Source organism: Triticum aestivum, chromosome 5A (assembly GCF_018294505.1).
Source record: "Triticum aestivum cultivar Chinese Spring chromosome 5A, IWGSC CS RefSeq v2.1, whole genome shotgun sequence".
In the NCBI taxonomy this organism is placed as follows: domain Eukaryota; kingdom Viridiplantae; phylum Streptophyta; class Magnoliopsida; order Poales; family Poaceae; genus Triticum; species Triticum aestivum.
The window spans coordinates 271,999,797-272,024,020 of record NC_057806.1 but is presented as its reverse complement, the minus strand read 5'-3'; positions in this window follow the sequence as shown (position 1 = coordinate 272,024,020).

The following is a 24,224-nucleotide window of genomic DNA, read 5'->3' as shown; positions in this document are numbered from 1 at the left end:
TGCTGCCACTGGGCGTGGGAGGGAGCCCCAGGGCCTGAGGCCGGCGCTCCTGAGACTCCGGGGCGTGTACAGCCCCAACTCAGTATTACGTGAGAGTGTCACGGGCGGCGAGCTTCACAGGCGTTGGCCTTCTTCACAGGCTCCGGGCCTTTTCCAAAACGCGATAGCTTCACAGGCATTCACCTTCTTCACAGGCTCCGGGCCTTTTCCGAAACGTGATAGCTTCACAGGCATTCGCCTTCTTCACAGGCTTCGGGCCTTTTCCGAAACGCGATAGCTTCACAGGCATTCGCCTTCTTCACAGGCTCCGGGCCTTTTTCGAAACGCGGTAGCTTCATAGGCATTCGCCTTCTTCACAGGCTCTGGGCCTTTTCCAAAACGCGATAGCTTCACAGGCATTCACCTTCTTCACAGGCTCTGGGCCTTTTCCAAAACGCGATAGCTTCACAGGCATTCGCCTTCTTCACAGGCTCTGGGCCTTTTCCAAAACGCGATAGCTTCACAGGCATTCGCCTTCTTCACAGACTCTGGGCCTTTTTAGGGGTAGAACCTCCGGAGGTGCTGGATGTTCCATGCGTTCTGGACTGGCACCCCCTCTTGAGTCTCCAAGCGCGCGGAGCCGGGCCTGGAAACGTGAACAACTTTGAACGGGCCCTCCCACATGGGATAGAGCTTGTGCAGCCCCTCCCTGGAGAGAACCCGCCTGAGCACGAGGTCTCCTACCTCGAGAGTTCTGGGGCGGATGTTGCGGCAGTGATATCGCCGCAGTGCTTGCTGGTACCTTGTCGCTCGTAGTGCGGCTTCTCGGCGACGTTCCTCCCCCAGCACGAGGTCCATCCCCCGCATGGTGTCCTGCTGCACCTCGTCGAACGCCAGGACCTGCGCGGAGCGACGTCTGACCTCATGAGGGAGGACTGCTTCGGCTTCGTAGACCAGGAAGAACGGGGTCTCTCCAGTCGGCTTGGTCGCGGTTGTGCGGATGGACCACAACACGGACTAAAGCTCGTCGTACCAACCTTTGCCGCAGGCCTCCAGCTTCTTCTTGAACGTCCTGGTCTTGAGGCCCCTCAGGACCTCCGTGTTGGCTCGCTCGGCCTGGTCGTTGCTTCGGGGGTGCGCCAACGAAGCGTAGCATATCTGCGTTCCAAGGTTAGCACAGTATGTTTTGAAGAGGTTACTGGTGAACTGCGAACCGTTGTCCGTGATGATGCAATTCGGCAGCCCGAACCGGCTCACGATGCCCTTGATGAACTTGACCGTGGAACCCGCGGGAATGGTGCGGACAACCTCTACTTCAGCCCACTTGGTGAACTTGTCCACGACGACGTAGAGGTAGCGGTAGCCCCCGGGCGCCCGAGGAAATGGGCCCAAGATGTCCAGCCCCCAGACTACGAATGGCCACGAAAGGGGTATAGTCTACAAGCCTCCTGCTGGCTGATGGATCTGCTTGGCGTGGAACTGGCAGGCCTCACAAGCTTTCACTAGTTCGACAGCGTCATTGAGCGCGGTGGGCCAATAAAACCCACTGCGGAACGCCTTGCCAACGAGGGTCCGTGATGATGAATGATGTCCACAGTCTCCGCCGTGTATATCTTCCAGCAGTTCCTGCCCATGCTCCCTGGAGATGAAGCGCAGGGATACATCATTTGGCCGCTTCCGGTAGAGCTCTCCATCCTTGATGCAGTATGCCATGGCCTGGCGTGCCACTCGCTCAACTTCCTCCTCCTTCTCCGGCAGGGTCCCTTGCGTTAGGTAACTCCGGAGCTCCGTGATCCAACATCCCTCCTGAGGTTCCATCGTCAGGAGCAGGCGTGCTCCTGAGGCCGGGCCACAGGCCGGAGCCCCTGAGGCAGGTGGCTGAGGGAGCTCCTCCCGGGGCTGAGCCGTGTTCGATAATGATGGCAGGGCTGAGGGCTTGAAGAGCCGCTCCTCGAAAACGCCAGGCTCCTGAGGTAACCGCCTGGACGCCCGTTTTGCGATGTCGTCGGCCTCCTGGTTGGTGCCACGGGGCACATGCTGTAACTCCAACCCCAGAATTGCTTCTCCATCCTGCGGACCTCCACTAGGTAGGCTTCCATGTGCTCATCCTTCGGCTCGTACACCTTGTTGGAGAAATTGACAAGGAGCTACGAATCGCCCTTGATGGTGAGGCGTGTCACCCCCAGGGCAGCCGCGGCCTTCAAGCCTGCTATTAAACCTTCATACTCCGCTATGTTGTTGGAGACCTTCTCACCTTGCTCGAAACAGAGCTGCACGACGTAATAGAGCTTATCCTGAGTGGGCGATATAAGCACTGCCCCAACCCCAGCGCCATGCCTAGAGAACACCCCATCGAAGTACATGACCCAGCCTTCTGGTGCCTCGCTTCTCGGGGACAGGGACCGATCCTCGTCGGCCTTGAGGCCTGGCGCCTCCGTCCATTCTGCCACAAAATCCGCCAACGCTGCTCCCTTGATGACTCTGGTCGTGCTGAATTCGAACTTGAACGCTTGTAGTTCTATGTTCCACTCAGCGACCCTTCCAGCTGAATTAGGGCTCCTAAGCACTCTTTCCAGGGGGTATGACGAGACGACCTTGATGGGGTGACCCTGAAAATAGTGCCACAGCTTGCGCGAGGCCACCAGTAGCGCGAGGAGGAGTTTCTGAGGCATGGGGTACCGCGCCCTTGCATCCCGCAACATCGTGTTGACGAAGTACACTGGGTGCTCAACGAGGTGGAGTGCGTCAGTGCTGGGGGCTCCCTTCGGAGACCATGGCGCCTCTTGAGGCAATGAGGCCTCCTGAGACTGGCCATCTGGGAGAGGGGCCTCTTCCGCCTCCGGTGCGCCCCTCTGCGGCGGCTGATCCTCCTCAGCCGTGGTGGCAGTTTCTGTGGGCCTTGCTTGTCCCTGTTCTACCTTGGCCCGGGCTGCTGCCACGGTTTTGATTCGGCGCTCCTCTCTGACTGCCACCAAGGCTGTGCTGGCAGAGTAGGGAGTGGCGGCGAGGTAAAGCACTAGGGGCTCTTGAGGGCGCAGAGCCACCATGACCGGTGGGCTGGTCAGGTACCTCTTGAGATCCTGGAACGCCTTGTCCGCCTCTTCAGTCCACTCGAAGGGCCCCTTTTTCTTCATTAGCTGGAAGAAGGGCAGCGCTCGTTCCCCCAACCTAGAGATGAAGCGCCCTAGCGCGGTCACGCGCCCCGTGAGCTTCTGCATTTCTCTGAGGGTCTTTGGCGGGCTCATGTCTTCCACCGCCTTGACCTTCTCCGGGTTAGCCTCGATGCCTCGGTGGGACACGAGGAAACCCAAGAGCTTGCCCGAGGGGACTCCGAACAGACACTTCTCTGGGTTGAGCCGTAGGTTCACTGTGTTGAGGCTCGCGAAGGTTTCCTCCAAGTCTTGTATCAAGGTCCTGGCCTCCTGAGACTTTACCACAGTGTCATCGACGTAAGCTTCAACATTCTTCCCGAGCTGCGGGCCCAAGGTGATGTGCATCAGCCGCTGAAAGGTCGCCCCTGCGTTACGCAGCCCGAATGGCATGCATGTGTAGCAGTACACCCCACACGGGGTTAGGAAGGCTGTCTTCTCGATGTCTTCTACCGCCATCTTAATCTGGTGATACCCAGAGAAGGCATCCAAGAAGTATAACAGGTCGCATTCCACAGTGGAATCGATGATCTGGTCGATGCGGGGGAGCGGGAACGGATCTTGCGGGAATGCTTTGTTGAGGTTGGTGAAGTCGACACACATGCGCTCCTTCCCTCCCTTCTTTGGCACAACGACAGGGTTAGCCAACCAATCCGGGTATCGGACCTCGCGAATGACCCCAGCGACTTCTAATTTGCGGGTCTCTTGGACGATGAAGGCCTGCTTTTCTGTGGACTGCCGCCTGGCCTTCTGCTTCACAGGGCGCACGTTGGGGCACACGTTGAGGTGATGCTCGATTACACTCCTAAGGATCCCTGCCAACTGGTCAGGCTCCCAAGCGAATACCTTCTTGTTTGCGCGCAGGAACCCGTCCAGGGCCTCCTCCTGCTCGGGTTTGAGGTGGGCGCCTATGGTGAAAGTGGCGTTGGTGGACCCGTCCTCATCGACGGGTATCTGCTTGGTTTCTGCCTTGTCTTGGGTGAACAACTGTTTCTTCTTGGCGGGTGCAGCCCCCTTGGGCTCGGGGGTCTCCAAGTCGGCGGGCTATGCCGACGCCGCCGTCTTGAAGGCGAGCTTGAGCACCCGCAGCGTGTCCCCGGTGTCCCCATGCACAGTGCGGATACCGCTGCTCCCGGGCATCTTCATGAGGTTGTACGCCGGGTGCGTCGCGGCCATGAACTGGGCCAGCGCTGGGTAGCCGAGGATGGCGTTGTAGGGGAGGCCGATGGGGGCGATGTCGAAGTCGACCAGCTCCGTGCGGAAGTTGTCGTAGGTGCCGAAGGTTACTGGGAGCCGGATCTGTCCCAAGGACCTGGACGACTCGCCCCCAACACCTGAGAAGGGCCGGCTGGGTTGCAGCCGTTCTAGGGGTATGCAGAGGAGGTTGAAGGCCTCGACCGAGAGCATGCTGAGGCCCGCGCCGCCATCAATGAGGGTTCTGGTGACGGCCACCTGGCAGATGGTGGGGGTTCACAGAATGGGGAGCGCACCCGAGCAGGCCGAGTTGGAGGGTGATCCTCCAAGCTGAAGGTCAGGCCGGTCTCGGGCGCCGCCCGGTCCAGGGGAACCCCCTGCCGCGTGGAAGCGGCGCTGACCCGGCGGATGAACGGCTTGACGTGGTGACTTGTAGGCGGCGCCTGCGAGCTGCCCAAGAGGGCCGCGACGACCGGGGGTGTTGGTGCAGCACGATGGGTGGGGAAGAGGTTGTGGGGCTCTTCCCGAGAAGCCATAGAGGCTGTCGGCGGGTGGAGCAGCCATGTGCGCGGGGCGCCGGTGAGGGCCATGGGGAGCCAGTTGGCCATGACCCTATTGTCACCTCCGGCTTCGAGGAGGGCCTCCTCGCTCGCCAGCAAGAAGGCCAGCGGATCTGTCGTGCCGCCGTAGCGCGGCGGCGTCGTTGGCTTGAGCTTGTCCGGCCATCGTGCCCGTTGCCGGGCTGGGGCCAGGGCTCGGAGCCCCCTGGCCCCCGCGCTGGTGCCGGCGACCGGAGCGGGCGACGCGCTACCCATCGCGAGGCGGGCCGTGGCGGTGGCGGAAGAGAAAACTCCGGTGCACCCCTACCTGGCGCGCCAAATGTCGGATTTCGGGTTCCGGCAGACCCTTGAGGTTCGAACACTGGGGTGCACACGGAGATTTCGCCTCCTACCTACCTGCACCCGTCCGCCTTGCTAGGATCTAAACTAAGGAAAGAACAACACAAGAGACACAGGGTTTATACTGGTTCGGGCCACCGTTGTGGTGTAATACTGTACTCCAGTGTGTGGTGTAGTGGATTGCCTCTTGGGCTGATGATGATGAACAATACAAGGAAGAACAGCCTCGCGAGGGTCTGTTCTTGGCTGGGGCGATGAACTGCTGGGAGGAGTTCAGTCACCTTTCTCTCTCTCTCTCTCTCTGATCCTTTCTTCTTCTATCCTCCTATCTCCTTCCCCCCTTGCTCTGTGGGTGGCTGGTCCTATTTATAGAGGCCCTGGTCCTCTTCCCAAATATCGAGCGGGAAGGGAGCCAACAATGGCGGGCTAATTTGAAGGGGGACAGCTAGTACTAGCTACCCTGACAAAAGTAGTCTTCGCCTGCGCAAAGCTCAGGTGATGACGCCGTCTTCGGCTCCACGGTGACCTCCGTCTCGTAGTCCTCTGGTCTTGGTCTCGTTGCACCGAAATGGCAACCTTTGCCTGATGCCTCGGTACTCTGCGGCTGCGCTTGCCCCCTTTGCACCAAAGAGGAAAGGAGGACACTGCGCGGGCTGGCACCCGCCTGGCGCCTTCGGTCGTCATGGCTTGCGTCACGGGCACCTCGTGAGGTACCCCGCCTTGATCTCTCCGCCTCCTCGTGAGCCAGCCTGACGAGGCCGTGCCTGAGGAAGCTCCGCGTTGTCCGCCCCGCGAGGCCTGCCCCTCGCGAGGGTCTTGGGTTTGTGTTGGTGAAGATGGGACGCGCTGGGCCCCCTTTGAGCCATGCCGCAGGCCGCGGGCAGGCAAGTCTGGGGACCCCCGTTCCCAGAACGCCGACAGTTTACTTTTGTTACTTTTTACCCGTTACGAATTACCTTATCACAAAACTATCTATTACCGATAATTTCAGTGCTTGTAGAGAATACCTTACTGAAAACTACTTGTAATTTCCTTCTTCTCCTCATTGGGTTCGACACTCTTACTTATTGAAAGGACTACGATAGATCCCCTATACTTGTGGGTCATCATATATACATTGTCAAAATATGTACATTATAAGAGCCGGTGGCTCAAGTATAGTAAGGCCAAAGATGAGAGATGTTCCACGGCCAACGTGTATCCTCCTCCGATGTGTGTCAGTCCTTGTGGTCTCAAACATCAATAAGATAGTATGACCTATTGTTCAGATTCTTGCTGACCACAAAAGGCCCTTCCCAAGGTGGGGATAGTTTATCCATATCAGTCTGATCCTGGATAAGCCGGAGCACCAAGTCGCCTTCTTGAAAGGTTCTGGTTTTAACCCGGGGGCTATGATAACGGCGCAGGCCTTGCTGGTAAATCGCCGAACGAGCCGCCGCAAGGTCACGCTCCTCATCCAATAGGTTAAGTGCGTCCTGACGTGCTTTTTCATTATTAGTTTCCACATAGGCCGCCACACGGGGCGAATCATGACGGATGTCACTAGGGAGAACCGCCTCTGCTCCGTAAACCATGAAGAAAGGTGTGTAACCCGTAGATCTGTTGGGGTAGTATTGATACTCCATAACACTGAGGGTAACTCCTCCACCCAACAACCCGGCATCCTTTTCAAAGGGACCATAAGCCGGGGCTTGGTGCCTCGCAGAATCTCTTGATTGGCTCTTTCAGCTTGACCATTGGACTGGGGGTGAGCCACTGATGATACGTCAAGTTGAATATGTTCTCGCTGGCAAAACTCTTTCATAGCACCCTTGGACAGATTAGTGCCATTATCAGTTATGATGTTATGGGGAAAAACAAACCGAAAGATCACCTTTTTGATGAATTGAACAACCATCGCTGCGTCACACTTACTAACCGGCTCTGCTTCAACCCACTTTGTAAACTTGTCAACTGCCACCAAGAGGTGAGTCTTTTTGTCCTTAGACCTTTTGAAAGGCCCAACCATATCAAGCCCCCAGACTACAAATGGCCAAGCAATTGGAATCATCCTCAATTCTTGAGCCAGCACATGAGCTCGTCGTGCAAATTTCTGACAACCATCACATTTACTGACTAAATCCTCAGCATCAGCATGAGCCGTCAGCCAATAAAACCCATCACGGAAAGCCTTCGCTACGAGAGACTTAGAGCCGGCATGATGACCACAATCTCCTTCATGAATCTCTCGCAGAATCTCACAGCCTTCTTCAGGAGAAACACAATGTTAAAACGCCCCTATGACACTGCGATGATGCAACTCTCCATTGACAATAGTCATTGACTTAGACCGCCGGGTTATCTGCCTGGCCAAAGTTTCATCCTCAGGTAACTCGCCCCGGGTCATATAAGCCAAGTATGGAACTATCCAATCAGGAATAACATGGAGAGCCGCTACCAGTTGCGCTTCCGGGTCAGGAATAGCTAAATCCTTCTCTATAGATAATTTGACTGAAGGGTTATGCAGAATATCTAGGAAAGTGTTAGGTGGCACCGGCTTACGCTGAGACCCTAACCGGCTCAAAGCATCAGCTGCCTCATTTTTCCTGCGATCAACATGTTCCACTTGATAACCTTTGAAATGGCCAGCGATAGCATCAACCTCTCAGCGATAAGTCGCCATGAGTGGATCCTTAGAATCCCAAGTACCGGAAACTTGCTGAGCCACCAGATCTGAGTCGCCAAAACACCTCACCCGGCTTAAGTTCGTCTCTTTGGCCATCCGAAGAGCGTGAAGCAAGGCCTCATACTCAGCTGCATTGTTAGTACAAGGGAACATCAACCGGAGAACGTAATAAAATTTATCAGATCGTGGGGAAGTCAAGACAACTCCAGCCCCCGAGCCCTCCAACTGCCTAGATCCGTCAAAGTGAATAGTCCAATACATGCTATCCGGCTTCTCCTCAGGAATCTGCAACTCTGTCCAATCATTGATAAAATCCACAAGTGCTTGAGACTTGATGGTTGTGCGAGGCATATACTTCAAACCATGGGGTCCAAGTTCAATAGCCCACTTGGCTACCCGACCTATGGCTTCTCTGTTTTGAATAATATCCCCTAGAGGGGCAGAACTAACTAGAGTGATGGGATGACCCAGAAAGTACTGCTTGAGCTTCCAGCTAGCCATGAACACCCCATATACAAGCTTCTGCCAATGTGGATACCTCTGCTTGGACTCGATAAGTACCTCACTGATGTAGTAAACCAGCCGCTGAACCGGATGCTCCTTGCATGATTCCTTCCTTTCTACCACAATTGCTACACTGACGGCCCGACTATTGGCGGCCACATGTAACAACAAAGGCTCCTTATCAATATGAGCATCAAGAACCGGCGGCTCAGCCAACTGTGTCTTCAAGGCCTCAAACGCCTGATTAGAGCATCACTCCAAACAAAGTGATTTGTCTTCTTCATCATCTGGTACAGAGGGATAGCCTTCTCACCCAACCGGCTTAAGGCCGCAATACGACCCGCCAAACATTGAACATCATTGATACACGCCGGCTTAGCCAGAGAGGTGATAGCCTTGATCTTCTCCGGGTTAGCTTCAATACCCCTTTTCGAAACCAGAAAACAAGCCTGCCTGCTAGCACACCAAAGATACACTTGGTCGGGTTAAGCATCATCTTGTAGACCCGGAGATGTCAAAGGTTTCTTTTAAATCACTATCAGGGTCTCTTTCTTCCTGGACTTCACCACAATATCATCCACATAAGCATGAACATTGCGCCCAATTTGGTCGTGGAGGCAATTTTGCACACATCGCTGGTAAGTCGCATGGGCACTCTTGAGCCCAAAAGGCATCGATACATAATAGAAGGCTCCAAAGGGAGTAATAAAGGTTGTCTTCTCCTGGTCCTTAACTGCCATCTTGATCTAATGATAGCCAGAATAAGTATCCAAGAAACTCAGACGCTCACAACCCGTCGTAGCATCAATAATCTGATCAATATGGGGGAGACCAAAGGGATCAGCCGGACAAGCCTTGTTTAAGTCCGTATAATCCACACACATGTGTTAGGTGCCGTTTTTCTTAAACACCAGCACCGGGTTAGCCAACCACTCAGGATGGAAAACTTTGACAATGAACCCAGCCGCCAAGAGCTGGGCTACCTCCTCACCAATAGCCCTATGCCTCTCTTCACTGAAACGGCAAAGGAATTGCTTGACCGGTTTAAACTTTGGATCAATATTGAGAGTGTGCTCAGCAAGTTCCCTTGGGACACCTGGCATATCTGAAGGCTTCCATGCAAAGATGTCCCGGTTTTCTTGGATGAACTCGATGAGCACGCATTCCTACTTCGGATCTAGATTAGCACTGATGCTGAACTGCTTAGATGAGTCGCCAGGAACAAAGTCAACTATCTTAGTGTCGTATGCCGACTTAAACTTAAATAACGAATCATGCTCTATGGTTGGCTTCTTGAAGGATGTCATATCTACCGGGTCAACATTATGTTTATAAAATTTCAGCTCCTTTGTGGCGCAGACAGACTCAGCATAAGCAGCGTCGCCTTCTTCACACTCCAAGGCTATCTTGCGACTCCCATGCACATTGATGGTGCCCTTGTGACCCGGCATCTTCAGCTGCGAATAAAAATAACAAGGCCTTGCCATGAATTTAACATAAGCCGGCCGCCCAAACAGAGAATGATAAGGGCTTTTGATCTTAACCACTTCATAGGTCAACGTCTCAGATCTGGAATCGTACTCATCTCCAAAGGCAACCTCCAAAGATATTTCACCCACTGGATATGCCGATTTACCACGCACCACACCGTGAAAAACTGTGTTCGACGGCTTAAGATTTTTGTCTGTCAATCCCATGCGGTGAAAAGTTTCATAATAAAGGATATTAATGATGCTGCCTCCATCCATGAGTACCTTAGTGAACTTGTATCCTCCAACCTGAGTTGCCACCACCAGCGCCAAATGACCCAGATTATCAACACGGGGCGGGTGATCCTCACGGATCCAGAGAATAGGGTGTTCAGACCGTCACAAGTAACGGGGCACCGCCGGCTCAACGGCGTTCACTGCCCTTTTATGGAGCTTCTGATCCCGCTTACATAAACTCGTGGTGAAAACATGGTACTACCCACTATTCAATTGCTTCGGGTTTGATAACCAGATTGTTGTTGATTCCCCTGATTATTCTGTTGATTGTAACCACCCTGATTGCCTTGGCCTTGAAAACTGAAATTTGAACCGCCGCCTCCATGACACGGACCATGAGAACCGGATCCTGAGCCGCCATTCGGGCCATGGTTATTCTGGAAAAGATGGGAATTCTTGAACTCCTTCATGATAAAACAATCTTTCCACAAATGTTTAGATGGCCTCTCCTGTGTCACATGCCTCGGACACGGCTGATTCATTATTGCCTCGAGGTCGAGTTCTCCCCCTCCAGAGTGAGCCGTCCTCCCCTTGCGACGCTGGTTATTATTCCGCACACCAGTGTTGGCCACGAAGTATAAATTTTCATCAGCTCTGCGCTTACTATTACCACCCTGACTGGTCGGGTTATACTATTGTCCCTTCATGCCGCTACCCTTCTTTCCCTTTCCCGTCTTTTCTTCATCAGACTCGGGGTCCTTGGTACTATCAGAGTCGGCATACTTGACAAGGGCTGCCATGAGCTCCCCCATGTCACCGCAATGGCGCTTAAGTCGCCCAACCTTCTATTTAAGAGGGAGGAAACGACAATTTTTCTCCAACATTAAAACTGCTAAGCCAATGTTGATATTATCTGACGAGTGTATGATAGTTGAAACTCGGCGCACCCAGTTGGTTGTTAACTCGCCTTCACCTTGGACACAAGACACCAAATCCACGATCGACATAGGCTGCTTGCACACATCCTTAAAGTTTTGAATAAACCGGGCCTTTAGCTCCGCCCACGACCTGATGGAATTGGTGGGCAGTCCCTTCAACCAAGTAGAGCCGGCCCTTCTAACATAATGGTGAAATACTTAGCACATGTAGCCTCACTAACATCCAACATCTCCATGGCCATCTCATAACTTTCAACCCAAGCTTTAGGAGGTTGATCTGCTATGTAATTAGGCACCTTGCGAGGACCCTTGAAGTCCTTGGGCAAACGCTCATTACGTAGAGCCGACACTAAACAGGGCACAACCAAGGTCTTAGAGGTCATGCATATTTCCACTCAGGTTGTCGGGTAAACTGAACACTATCGGTGAGCCACTTGCTGAGCCGCCAGCTCGGCCTCCCAACGCGTCCTGCCCTGATCCACCAGAGCCTGGGCATTGGCATCATTGCACGCCGGGTCATGTCCACGGGGCTGGTTACGGCGCTGTTCAGTACATGAAAACCGCTGATGAGTCAATGTGCCTACTATAACTCCGGCTTGGACGAGGGGTTGGGTGAATGCGCTCGTGACTATAATAATAAGCCGCTTGCTGCTCCAATGCTATCTGGAGAAGTTCTCTGGCTCTCTGCGTTTTGACCGCCGTCGGAGACTCGCCTTCGATTGGCAGAGCCGCCAATCGTGTTCCTGCAGCAATCATATTGGCCAAAGGGTTGGAATAATGACCTGGCGGCGTCAAAACATGCTGAGGCGGGGTATTGTTCACATGTGGAGAGCCCATCACTCGTAGTTGAACCGGCGCTCCACCCCAGGCGCTTCAGCCGTCTGGTTTACCACCGGCAGGTCACTGGTCCCTGCTCCAGGCGTGTTAAAGAGGTTTCTTGGCTCATAAACTGGGGGTAGATGACTCCAGTGTCTCCTTCTCATGACCTCATTTGAAGCATTCTGATCCAACATGAGCCGGAAGGAGTCGGCTTGGATTCGCTGCGCCTGTGCGTCCAAAACGGCCCGTTCTGCAGCCATCGTGGTGTTCTCAGCCGCCAAGTCTTCCTTAGCTTGATCAATCTCATCTCGCAACTTAGCCACTTCCACCTTATGTTGATCTTGGTTGTCCGAGATTACCTCCACCCCCATCAAAGTTGCCAGTGCCTCCAACAACTTAGTGAGAACTTGAGCCGGCGGGCGCGCAGAGCCACCAGCACCAGCTGCCGCCGCGGCCATTGAGCTAGAGGTCATGGCCGCGGCGGTTGATGAACCGAGCACCGATTGTGTACCATCCATGAAAACCGTAACTTTATTCGGCGGCTCACGGGGATCCGGAATACTATCACCATCGGAATAGCCCCCAAGTCGGCCGTCTTGAAGTTGATACAATGAGTTGGTCTCGCTTGTGGACGACCCACCATCAGAATAGATGGCCGTCTCACTGCCGGATACAGATCCATCCTTAATTTCCACCCCATGGATAAAACCAACAAAGACACCCTTCATGGCGGGTTAAACCCGAGCAGGCTGTGCACGCTGAGCCGTCTCGATGATGTCGGTGCAGATGTCCGGCTCAAGGCCCGGTTCGCCGATCTTGCCCATGAAGATGTGGATTCCGCCGAAGGGGACCTGGTAACCATACTCGATTGAGCCGGTGTAACAGCCTGGATTTTGGCCCTTTTCTTTTTCTTTACGATTTATTGTTTTTGCTGTGTTTCTCTTTTTGGAGTGGTTATGTGGACTTGTCACCTGGGAAATCATCTTCATTTCCTCTCGCAAGTGGCTCATCACCCTAAAAACCTTTCCAAGATCATGTCACTTCATTCCTTGACCAAACCCTAAAATCTTTTTCTAAGAAATATTCCTTTTTCTATTAAAGGAATAATCCTATCTGCCCTAGGTTGTGAAGCAACCTATATATTTGCCCATCCAAAAATCCCCAAATAATTCTTATAAATTTTTTGGGTCATATCTTCCTCAAATATGGCAAAATATTTTGTTGTCCATAGTTCCCATCATGCTCAATAAATTCATTTCCTATTCTGTCCTAAGTGGCACATTGTGAAGCAAGTGCTATTTATCTTTGCCCATTTGACCCCAAACTTTTTGTACATCTTCTCATGTCCAAATAAGTGTCATGTGCTAAAATTCAACTTTATTTGCCTAACCAAACTTCCTCAGTGATTTTTCAAAGTTCCTGTCTGAGGGAAGCCTTTGTGAAGGAAGTGCTAGCTAGGCTTATCCGAATGAGTTGAAATTTTGCAGGCCTCTTCTTGTGCTCATATTATCTCACTGCTACAAATTTCAGCTCCATCCCTTGATCTATGTGAGCACAACATCAAATCTTTGATTCTGCCAATATTTTCAGGTTGTGAAGCAAGTATATTTTATATTGCTTCATTTTGCCTGAAAATTTATCAGAGCACTCTCCTACCCAAATAACTTATCTCCACCAAATTTGGGATCAATTCCTCTAACCAATATTGCTCTAGAATTTTTGCAACTTTCTGGACAGAGGGAATAGCTGTGAAGGAAGTACCATTTTGGTAAAACCAATTGGTATGAAATTTTTACAGCACCTTTGTCTCGCCAAATCATTAATACATGCCAAATTTGATCTCAAGTGGCATCACCATGTGAGTGCATCATCCAAATCACATTTCCGGACCAGTTTATGTGGTTGTTAAGCAACTACATTAAATCTTGGCCTTAATCTTCTCAAAGTTACCAGGGTGAAAGTCCTTCTTTACCTAAACCTCACAGACAACTCCTTTGCTTCCAAACTCCTTCCTGTTGATCAGCAGTGCTCGGTCAAGTTTACTGCAGTAAACTTCAGGTGGTGACTACCAGTTAACCATGTCACTTTTCACTGATCTACCATCGTAGTTGAGACCTCCACTGGGAGAACTACGCACTAGACAACATGGTCAAGCCCCTCTCCCCCACTACATGCCAGTGCATGTGGTGACCGCACAGCTGGCATGCACATTTACGCGCTCTGTGCGTTGTGGCGTGTCTAGAGCATCGTTTGTGTTTTGGTACTGCTCCCTTTCATCGTCTCAGTGAGCACGGGCATGTCCCCTAGTTTCCTCTCATCGTCGCCGTTCTCCTGGACTCCTCTCCCCCTTTGTCCGCTTCCTCACTAACGCAAGCCGTCGCGCGTCCACGGGCGAACAGCGGCGTCTTGGCTCGGTTCATCGCCGTCGTCATCCCCCCGTGCTCCCTTGGCCGCCTCTGCCCCGTGAGAGCCTCCACTGTGCCTCCCTCGTCACCTGACTCCAAGCTCATGCGCGTGGGCACGCGTCCGCGGCGCCGGCCACGCGTCCACGGTGACGCCAGCTCGACCTCCTCGCCCCGCGACTATATAAGACCACCCTGCGGCCTCCCGAGCACTCCATCGCCTCCCCCTCACTCCTAGAAGCCTTTCCGACCACCCAAGCGAGCTCGAGGAGCTCTCATTCCCTCGCCTCACCGCCACGGCCATCGCTCTGTCCCGGCTAAATTCGCTCAAAGCCCTCCTCCTCCTTGTATCCTTCCCCCACCGGAGCCCCTATCTACCTCCGGCGACCCTTCCCTGTTGTTTCCCTCATCCTCCGACGCACTAGGGAGTTGTGCCCGTCGCCACGCGACGTGGCCATCTGCTGTGGTCGAAGTTGCTCCCGCTCCCGTCATCGTTAGCAACCGGGAGGCCGACTAGACGACACGGCTCGATCCCCCGAGCACATCGGTGTGCCGAGCGCCGCGGGAGGCGGCCAGAATCGCCGACAAGCTCCGTCGGGATCCTCCTCTGTCGCGACCGAACGCCGGCGCGAGAGGTTGAAGGCGCTCACCTGGCTAGGCGGGCTCCACCACCCGCGGGCCCCGCGCGTCAGTGAGCCAGCCCCAGCCCCGTGCTTGCCAGCATGGATAAGTGGAGACGTATTCCACTAGAATACGTCTTTGCTTCCCGAAGGCGCATTCTTCTTCTACTTCAGCCTGGGATACGTTTTTACTTCAGAGAAAGCGTACTCCCATAGAGGCGCGTTCTGTTTTTCTAGCCGAGGGCCTGTTTGTGATGATTTCTTTATAGATAGGTCCCTGGCAGAAAAACATTCATATATTTTTACCCGTAGCTCCAAATCAGGTAATTCCAAACCCCACTTCTTCGTTTCGTCGAGCCCGTTCCAATGGAATCATTTCCACCATGTTTTGACATTCTGAAAATGACCATTATGCCCTTGCCCTTATTCAGCCCCTCCGAGGGAGTACGTTTTCCGGTGATTCATTCTTCGAGCTTCTCGCACTTTTTCCCGGTGATTTCTTCCACCCCAGGCAAGCCACACCCCCCATTAGCATGATTGCAATGCAGTGACATGGTTTAAGTTATTTGAACTTGTTTAAATACTGCATTAGCTATGTATGATTTGTTCATGGCATTTCTCAAGTATGGTTTTGATCTAGATGTTGCCATGATATTGCTTGGAGTTCTAGGACTTATATTTTGATGATTATGTGGATGACATGTTGCCTTTGGATTCTTAGTGGCTATTATGATTATGTTCATGATGGTATTATGCTTTGGAGTATTACTTTGGATGACATGTTGCATTTGGATTCTTAGTGGCTATTATGATTATGTTCATTATGGTATTATGCTTTGGAGTATTACTTTGGATATGATGTTGCCTTTGGATTATTAGTGGCTAGTGTTAGTTTGATCATGATGCTAGATGATATTATGTTTTGGATTATGATGATGGAGATGATGCTTGCCGTGGATCATAGTTGGATAGTTAGTTCTTGATATTTGAGTAGTAGCCTTATCATTCTTGGATTCATCATAGTAGTGTTATGTTGTCCTCTGAGTATTTTGGAGAGAGGATATTCATCTTTGGATTATTTTTTGGATATTGCTATGACTTGGATTATAGGTAGATAGATGATATCAGAGTAACAGTCATTACTATTATATTTCAGGGGATAAATTCCGTCATTAAGTTGGTCAGGTGCCACCGAACCGAGCTTTCTCTAGTGCAACCACATTTGCCTTTATGGGAAGGCCCTAATGCTGTCTATTGTCATGCCTCCCTCCGGTGCCCCCAATGAGGGAAGGTTATGGGTGTGCGGTACCCTGGCCCGGTAAGCAGACATAACCTTATGTGCCCGTTGTTGTTGTTATGTGCACGTGTCCCCATTTGGGACGGTTTATTGTTTTGTCCATGACGGTGCTCGTTGTGTCTTTGTTAGACACGGGGCCACCCAGGTCTAGCCCAGTGGGGAGTGAGTCAGAGTGGCCAGGAGAGTGTCATGGCACTAGATCGGTTTTGTCGCAACGACGTTGGTCCACCCGAATGGGAGTGCGAGGCCATGGGTTCCGTGGTGTGCGTACAGTGCGCTACCTCTGCAGAGTGTATTTAAAACTATAGATAGCCGCGTCCTCGGTCATGGGCATGGGTTCGTACTAGGTCACACTGTTCGATCAACACTCACATGACAGAATGACTTATAGGTGATTTATATGTTGATATGTTGAGAAGTACAGATTGGAAGGATGTTGATGATGATGTCGGAGACCAAGTGTTGGTCATGGTAGTGATCGCCAGAAGGATGACGTTTGAGACCAAGTGTTTGTCGTGGTAGTGATCACCGGAAAGATCACCGTTTGAGACCAAGTGTTGGTCATGGTTGTGATCGCCGGAATGATCACCATTTGATTTTGATCACGAGGTAATCGAGATGGTATATTGCTTGGCCGTTTAGCCAAGAGTGATATGGTTATGGAGATCTAAGATGGTGATTTATTAGTATTGTATCAGTTTCATACCATGCTTAGTAGTTGCTTCATCATAATAGTTGTTAATTTAATTAACCTATTAAATGCTATGTTATTGTCTTGCCTTGATGTTTATGGTTGTTGTTAGCTTGCAAGTACATTCAATGTACTGACCTGGCGTGTCATGCCAGATTGCAGGTGATGCCATGATTGCTTGATTGCTTGTCAATGGTTGCCGTGCGTGCGAGCTAGATCATGTCCTAGCTAGAGTCCCTGCGGAGTGGAGTTCACCAGCTTCATCGTTGTTCCGCTGCTAGAAGTATTCCGCTGCTACGAGTTGTTTTGTTGCCAGCATAGAGCAAGAGTAGTATCGCAGGCGTAGTGTCGCCGTGCTGATGTGCTTCTTTGTAACATCAGACCTTGTAGTATTATTCTTGTAATAAGAGCTGATTTGTTCTATGTCAAGCAGTGCCGTATTACAGAGACTTCTCCTCGATCTATGGGCTAGAATACGGGGCGTTTCGGTTTCTCTAAGCCGGGGTGCCATAGGCTTGGTATCAGAGCAGGTCTGGCTGTAGGACGCCCTAGTCAGCGCGAGCGGTAGAAATTGGTAGTATAGAGTTTGGCTTGTTTATTTCATATGGTTGTTGTATTTGTTTGTTGCACAACATGCATATAGCCTTATTATTTTGCTACTAACAATTTATCTGGTGAGTGTAGATGGCATCGATTCGGATCCACTACAACTCAGCCTTTGCCTTTCTCTAGTTTTCTTTTCTTGCTCGTTCTTCGTTGTTTGGTGTCATTTCTCTCCCAGCGGAGTGATGCCAAGTGATCCTGACACGGTTTGCAAAAATGATGCTCAGGTATCGCGCCAAATTCCTTCCTTCAACCCCATTTTGTTTCGGTGGTAGACATGCTTCTACCCTGGATCGTCCTTTTTCTTGTCGTGTTGGCAACCCTTAACGGTCTTAGTCATCAAGAAAGGGCAATGCCAACAGACTCAGTTTCCCCGCTATCCTTATTTCTTGGATGAGTATGGATATTTTCCGTCCGCTTGATAATAATATGGCAACGACATTTGTGTCCTGCTACATGGTTACCAAGTACATCCTCGCCTCCAAGCTAGTCCAGTTTGCTACCTGGCTAAGCTAGCACTTGGTGTACCTGTGTTTACACCAATTCTTCCACACATTTATTCGTCCTCGTGCACATCGTCACAACATGCTAGATCATAGAACCGGAGATCTCGCGATATTGGTGTGCTTAAGTAGGCATGCATATTGTGTGACTAGCAGTAATATGTGACATTCATTGTGTGTGAATTGATTGTTGTTGTGTGCTTTTGTTTAGTTGAGTTTTCTTTTGCTTCTTTCTTTTGGGCCCCAGTGTTACATTATTTCTCCGCTATAAAGAGTTGCTCATCAACCGACACTAGACCCGAAGAATCAACAAGGAGTTTATTTGGAAGCTCAGCTAAACAGAATGGAATTCTCAGCCGACTGCAGTGAAATGGGGAATATCTGATCTTGAGGCTGATAATCAATTTTGCATTAGTGTGCACTCCTCACAACAGTACTGATAACTCAAGTCTACATCAGTACAAAATACTCACAGTAGTAATAGTCAAGTCAGCAGCAAGACAAGTCAGGCACAAGATCCACGGTATATTTTCAGTCAAAGGTATGGAGCATATACTAAATTTTGGCTCAGCAAGGCATGATGCTTGAAATATATTATCATCCGAAATAAAGTCAGAATGTGATATGCTCAAGGAAGACGGTCAAACGAATTTTCTCATGCAAATAATCAGCCACAAAATATTATGGGCATGTGTGTAGATTTCAGTCTGCATATCAGTATGAAGTTTTGGATATAAGAAACCCAGAATTATTCCACATGCTATCGGAAGAAATTTATGAGGCAAGGCTCCTCATTTTTTCCTCAGCATGATTTGTGAACAATTTCCGGCCCACGATAACCGGTCTTACACAGCAAGATACCTCAGTAAAAGCTTCTGACAGACGGAAATGAATTTTTCTCAACAAGCAAACCGGGGAGAAGCTTCTCAAGTATGGAAACCCGGCTTCTCCTACACAATAATCATGTAAAGCTTCGTGTGTAAGCTATCGAGGCTTCTTTTGCACGCTACCCAGACAAAGGCTTCGAGCAGAAGCTAACGAGCCTTCCTCGGCAAGCTGCATGAATGGCTTTTCTCTGAAGTGCAAGGATCAGATTTGCAATAATTTTGTCAGAGATACAATGCAGTCAAAACATATGCCTACCTCAAGGATCAAGGGTTCGGTTGCATATGATTCTTACACATATGGTGAGCATGCATCACCAATCATATCAAGCATTCATATGAGGTACGACAAGGATCCAATAGATATACCTAAGGAAGGTACGGATCCAACAACCTCATGAATCATGCAAAGGAAGATAAGCAGAGATACATCTCATGAATTACAAGGATCGACAGTGTTGACAATGGTCATCAAGGTCATTATTCCTGCAACTGACAAGGTGATATATGAACTCTTGTCACCTTCTTGTATGATTGGCCTCAGCAATGAGCTCCGTACAGCTACAAACCCCGTGTATGTGTCATATATGTGCGGACACAGGTCAGAAAAACAAGCACAAGGAATAATGTCAAAAATATTAATCACACCCATGGTCATATGAAGAATCAAGGACAGGCATGGCCAAGTTATTTCAGCAAGGTATCCTGACAAAGAAAATCATGACCGTTAAAAGGTGAGACCAACAACAAAGGTATGATGATTTTGCACGACCATCAGGGTCCAGATACCCCAAGTCAGTTGGAGGCCATAATTCCATATGGATCCATAAAGGCATACTCTCAGTAGCCTATTCTGATTTACAAGGATTTTATACCCTACTGACCCGCTGGGAATGGTTAATATGGAAAATCCAATTGGATATACCGACAAAATGAGAAAGTCAAAAGCCGAACAATCAGCTCAGACCCAGTATACTCACCGAGGAAATCAAGTACACGGTCAGGCAGTCAAGAAAAAGCAATTGTTCGTCAGCCCCTATCGGGCCAGTCTCAAGATGTAAATATCTGAGGTATGACACAACGATAACTCCATCCACCGTTATATTGCTACTGACAAAAGGCAGTCAGATCATTGGTGCATATCTCACGCTCGAGCCAAAGGAAATAAATCAAGATAAATCAGTGCCACCTATGAGCAGTCAGATCCCGTCGGAAGATGGCCATGATTAATCCTCAGCATTTATTGAAACTAGAAGGCTTGCATTTATTCAAAGCAAACCACCCCAGAGCAAGGGAAGAAAATCGTATGAAATTCTTGGGGGAACAATAAATTAAGGAAAAAGGATACCCGAGCTGGAAACTATATCCTCAAGTCATACTTATTCCCAGAGCAACTAAATCTCGAGGACGAGATTTCTTTAACGGGTTAGAGTTGTAACAGCCTGGATTTTGTCCCTTATCTTTTTCTTTTTGATTTATTGGTTTTTGCTCTGTTTTTCTTTTTGGAGTGGTTCTGTGGCCTTGTCACCTCAGAAATCATCTTCATTTCCTCTCCCAAGTGGCTCATCACCCTAAAAACCTTTCCAAGATCATGTCACTTCACACCTTGACCAAACCCTAAAATCTTTTTCTAGGAAATATTCCTTTTTCTATTAAAGGAATAATCCTATCTGCCCTAGGTTGTGAAGCAACCTATATTTTTTCCCATCATAAAATCCCCAAATAATTCTTATAAATTGATTGGGTCATATCTTCCTCAAATATGGCAAAATATTTGATTGGCCATATTTCCCATCATGCTCAATAAATTCATTTCCTATTCTGTCCTAAATGGCACATTGTGAAGCAAGTGCTATTTATCTTTGCCCATTTGACTCCAAAATTTTTGGAAATCTTCTCCTGTCCAAATAATTGCCCTGTGCCAAAATTCAACTATATTTTCCTAGCTAAACTTCCTCAGTGATTTTTCAAAGTTCCTGTCTGAGGGAAGCCTTTGTGAAGGAAGTGCTAGCTAGGGTTATCCAAATGAGCTGAAATTTTGCAGGCCTCTTCTTGTGCTCATATTATCTCACTGCTACAAATTTCAGCTCCATCCCTTTATCTATGTGAGCACAACATCAAATCTTCGATTCTGCCAATATTTTCAGGTTGTGAAGCAAGTATGTTTTATATTGCTTCATTTTGCCTGAAAATTTACCAGAGCATTCTCCTACCAAAATAACTTCTCTCCACCAAATTTGGGATCAATTCATCTAACCAATATTGCTCTAGAATGTTTGCAAGTTTTTGGACAGAGGGAATAGCTGTGAAGGAAGTACCATTTTGGTAAAACCAATTGGTATGAAATTTTTACAGCACCTTTGGCTGGCCAAATCATTAATACATGCCAAATTTGATCTCAAGTGGCATCACCATGTGAGTGCATCATCCAAATCTCATTTCTGGACCAGTTTATGTGGTTGTTAAGCAACTACATTAAATCTTGGCCTTAATCTTCTCAAAGTTACCAGGGTGAAAGTCCTTCTTTACCTAAACCTCACAGACAACTCCTTTGCTTCCAAACTCCTTCCTGTTGATCAGCAGTGCTCGGTCAAGTTTACTGTAGTAAACTTCAGGTGGTGACTACCATTTAACCATGTCACTTTTCACTGATCTACCATCGTAGTTGAGACCTCCACTGGGAGAACTACGCACTAGACAACATGGTCAAGCCCCTCTCCCCCACTACATGCCAGTGCATGTGGTGACCGCACAGCTGGCATGCACATTTACGCGCTCTGTGCGCTGTGGCGTGTCCAGAGCACGGTTTGTGCTTTGGCACCGCTCCCTTTCGTCGTCTCAGCGAGCACGGGCATGTCCCCTAGCTTTCTCTCGTCTTCACCGTTCTCCTGGATCCCTCTCCCCTTCCGTCCGCTTCCTCACCGATGCAAGCCGCCGTGCGTCCATGGGCGAATAGTGGCATCTTGGCTCGGTTCGTCGTCATCGTCATCCCCCCCCCGTTCTCCCTTGGCCGCCTCTGCCCCGTGAGAGCCTCCACTGTGCCTCCCTCATCTCCTGCCTCTGAGCTCATGCGCGTGGGCACGCGTCCGCGGCGCCAGCCACGCGTCCGCGGCGACGCCAACTCGGCCTCCTCGCCCCGCGGCTATATAAGACCACCCTGCGGCCTCCCGAGCACTCCATCGCCTCCCCTCACTCCCAGAAGCTTCCCCGACCACCCAAGCAAGCTCGAGGAGCTCTCATTCCCTCCCCCTCGCCGCCATGGCCATCACTCTGTCCCAGTTAAATTCGCTCAAAACCCTCCTCCTCCTTGTATCCTTCCCCCACCAGAGCCCCTATCTACCTCCGGCGACCCTTCCCTGTTGTTTCCCTCATCCTCCGGCGCACCAGGGAGTTGTGCCCGTCGCCACGCGATGTGGCCGTCCGCTGCGGTCAAAGCTACTCCCGCTCCCATCGTCTTCAGCAACCGGGAGGCCGACCATACGATGTGGCTTGGTCCCCCGACCACGTCGGTGAGCCGAGCGCCGCGGGAGGCGGCCGGAATCGTCGACGAGCCCCGCCGGGATCCTCCTCTGCCGCGACCGAACGCCGACGCGAGAGGTTAAAGGCGTTGACCTGGCTCGGCGGGCTCCACCACCCGCGGGCCCCGCGCGTCAGTGAGCCAGCCCGGCCCCGTGCTTGCCAGCGTGGATAAGTGGAGACGTATTCCACTGGAATACGTCTTTGCTTCCCGAAGACGTATTCTTCTTCTACTTCAGCCTGGGATACGTTTTCACTTCAGAGAAAGCGTACTCCCAGAGAGGCGCGTTCTGTTTTTCCAGCCGAGGGCCAGTTTGTGATGCTTTCTTTACAAATAGGTCCCTCACAGAAAAGCATTCATATCTTTTTACCCGTAGCTCCAAATCAGGTGATTCCAAAGCCCACTTCTTCGTTTTGTCGAGCCTGTTCTAATGGAATCATTTTCACCATGTTTTGAAATTCTAAAAATGACCATTATGCCCATGCCCTTATTCAGCCCCTCTGAGAGAGTACGTTTTCCGGCGATTCTTTCCGCGAGCTTCTCGCACTTTTTCCCGGTGATTTCTTCCACCCCAGGCAAGCCACACCCTCCATTAGCATGATTGCAATGTAGTGACATGGTTTATGTTATTTGAACTTGTTCAAATATTGCATTAGCTATGTATGATTTGTTCATGGCATTTCTCAAGTATGGTTTTGATCTAGATGTTGCCATGATATTGCTTGGGGTTCTAGGACTTATATTTTGATGATTATGTGGATGACATGTTGCCTTTGGATTCTTAGTGGCTATTATAATTATGTTCATGATGGTATTATGCTTTGGAGTATTACTTTGGATGACATGTTGCCTTTGGATTCTTAGTGGCTATTGTGATTATGTTCATGATGGTATTATGCTTTAGAGTATTACTTTGGATATCATGTTGCCTTTGGATTATTAGTAGCTAGTGTTAGTTTCATCATGATGCTAGATGATATTATGTTTTGGAGTATGATGTTGGTGATGATGCTTGTTGTGGATCATAGTTGGATAGTTAGTTCTTGATATTTGAGTAGTAGCCTTATCATTCTTGGATTCATCATAGTAGTGTTATGCTGTCCTCTAAGTATTTTGGAGAGACGATATTCAGCTTTGGATTATTTGTTGGATATTGCTATGACTTGGATTATAGGTAGATAGATGATATCGGAGTATCAGTCATTACTATTATATTTTGGGGATAAATTCTGTCATTAAGTTGGTCAGGTGCCATCGAACCGGGCTTTCTCCAGTGCAACCACATTTGCCTTTATGGGAAGGCCCTAATGCGGTCTATTGTCATGCCTCTCGCTGGTGCCTCCAACAAGGGAAGGTTATGGGCGTGCGGTACCCTGGCCCGGTAAGCAGACATAACCTTGTGTGCCCGTTGTTGTTGTCATGTGCACGTGTCCTCGTTTGGGACGGTTTATTTTTTTGGCCACGACGATGGTCGTTGTGTCTTTGGTAGACACGAGGCCACCCAGGACTAGCCCAGTGGGGAGTGAGTCGGAGTGGCCGGGAGAGTGTCATGGCAGTAGATCGGTTCTATCGGAACACCGTTAGTCCACCCGAATGGGAGTGCGAGGCCATGGGTTCTGTGGTGTGGGTACAGTGCACTACCTCTGCAGAGTGTATTTAAAACTATCGATAGTCGCGTCCTCGGTCATGGGCATGGTTTAGTACTAGGTCACACCGTTCGATCAACACTCACATGACGGAATGACTTATAGGTGATTTATATGTTGATATGTTGAGTAGTACAGATTGGCAGGATGTTGATGATGATGTTGGAGACCAAGTGTTGGTCATGGTAGTGATCGCCGGAAGGATGAC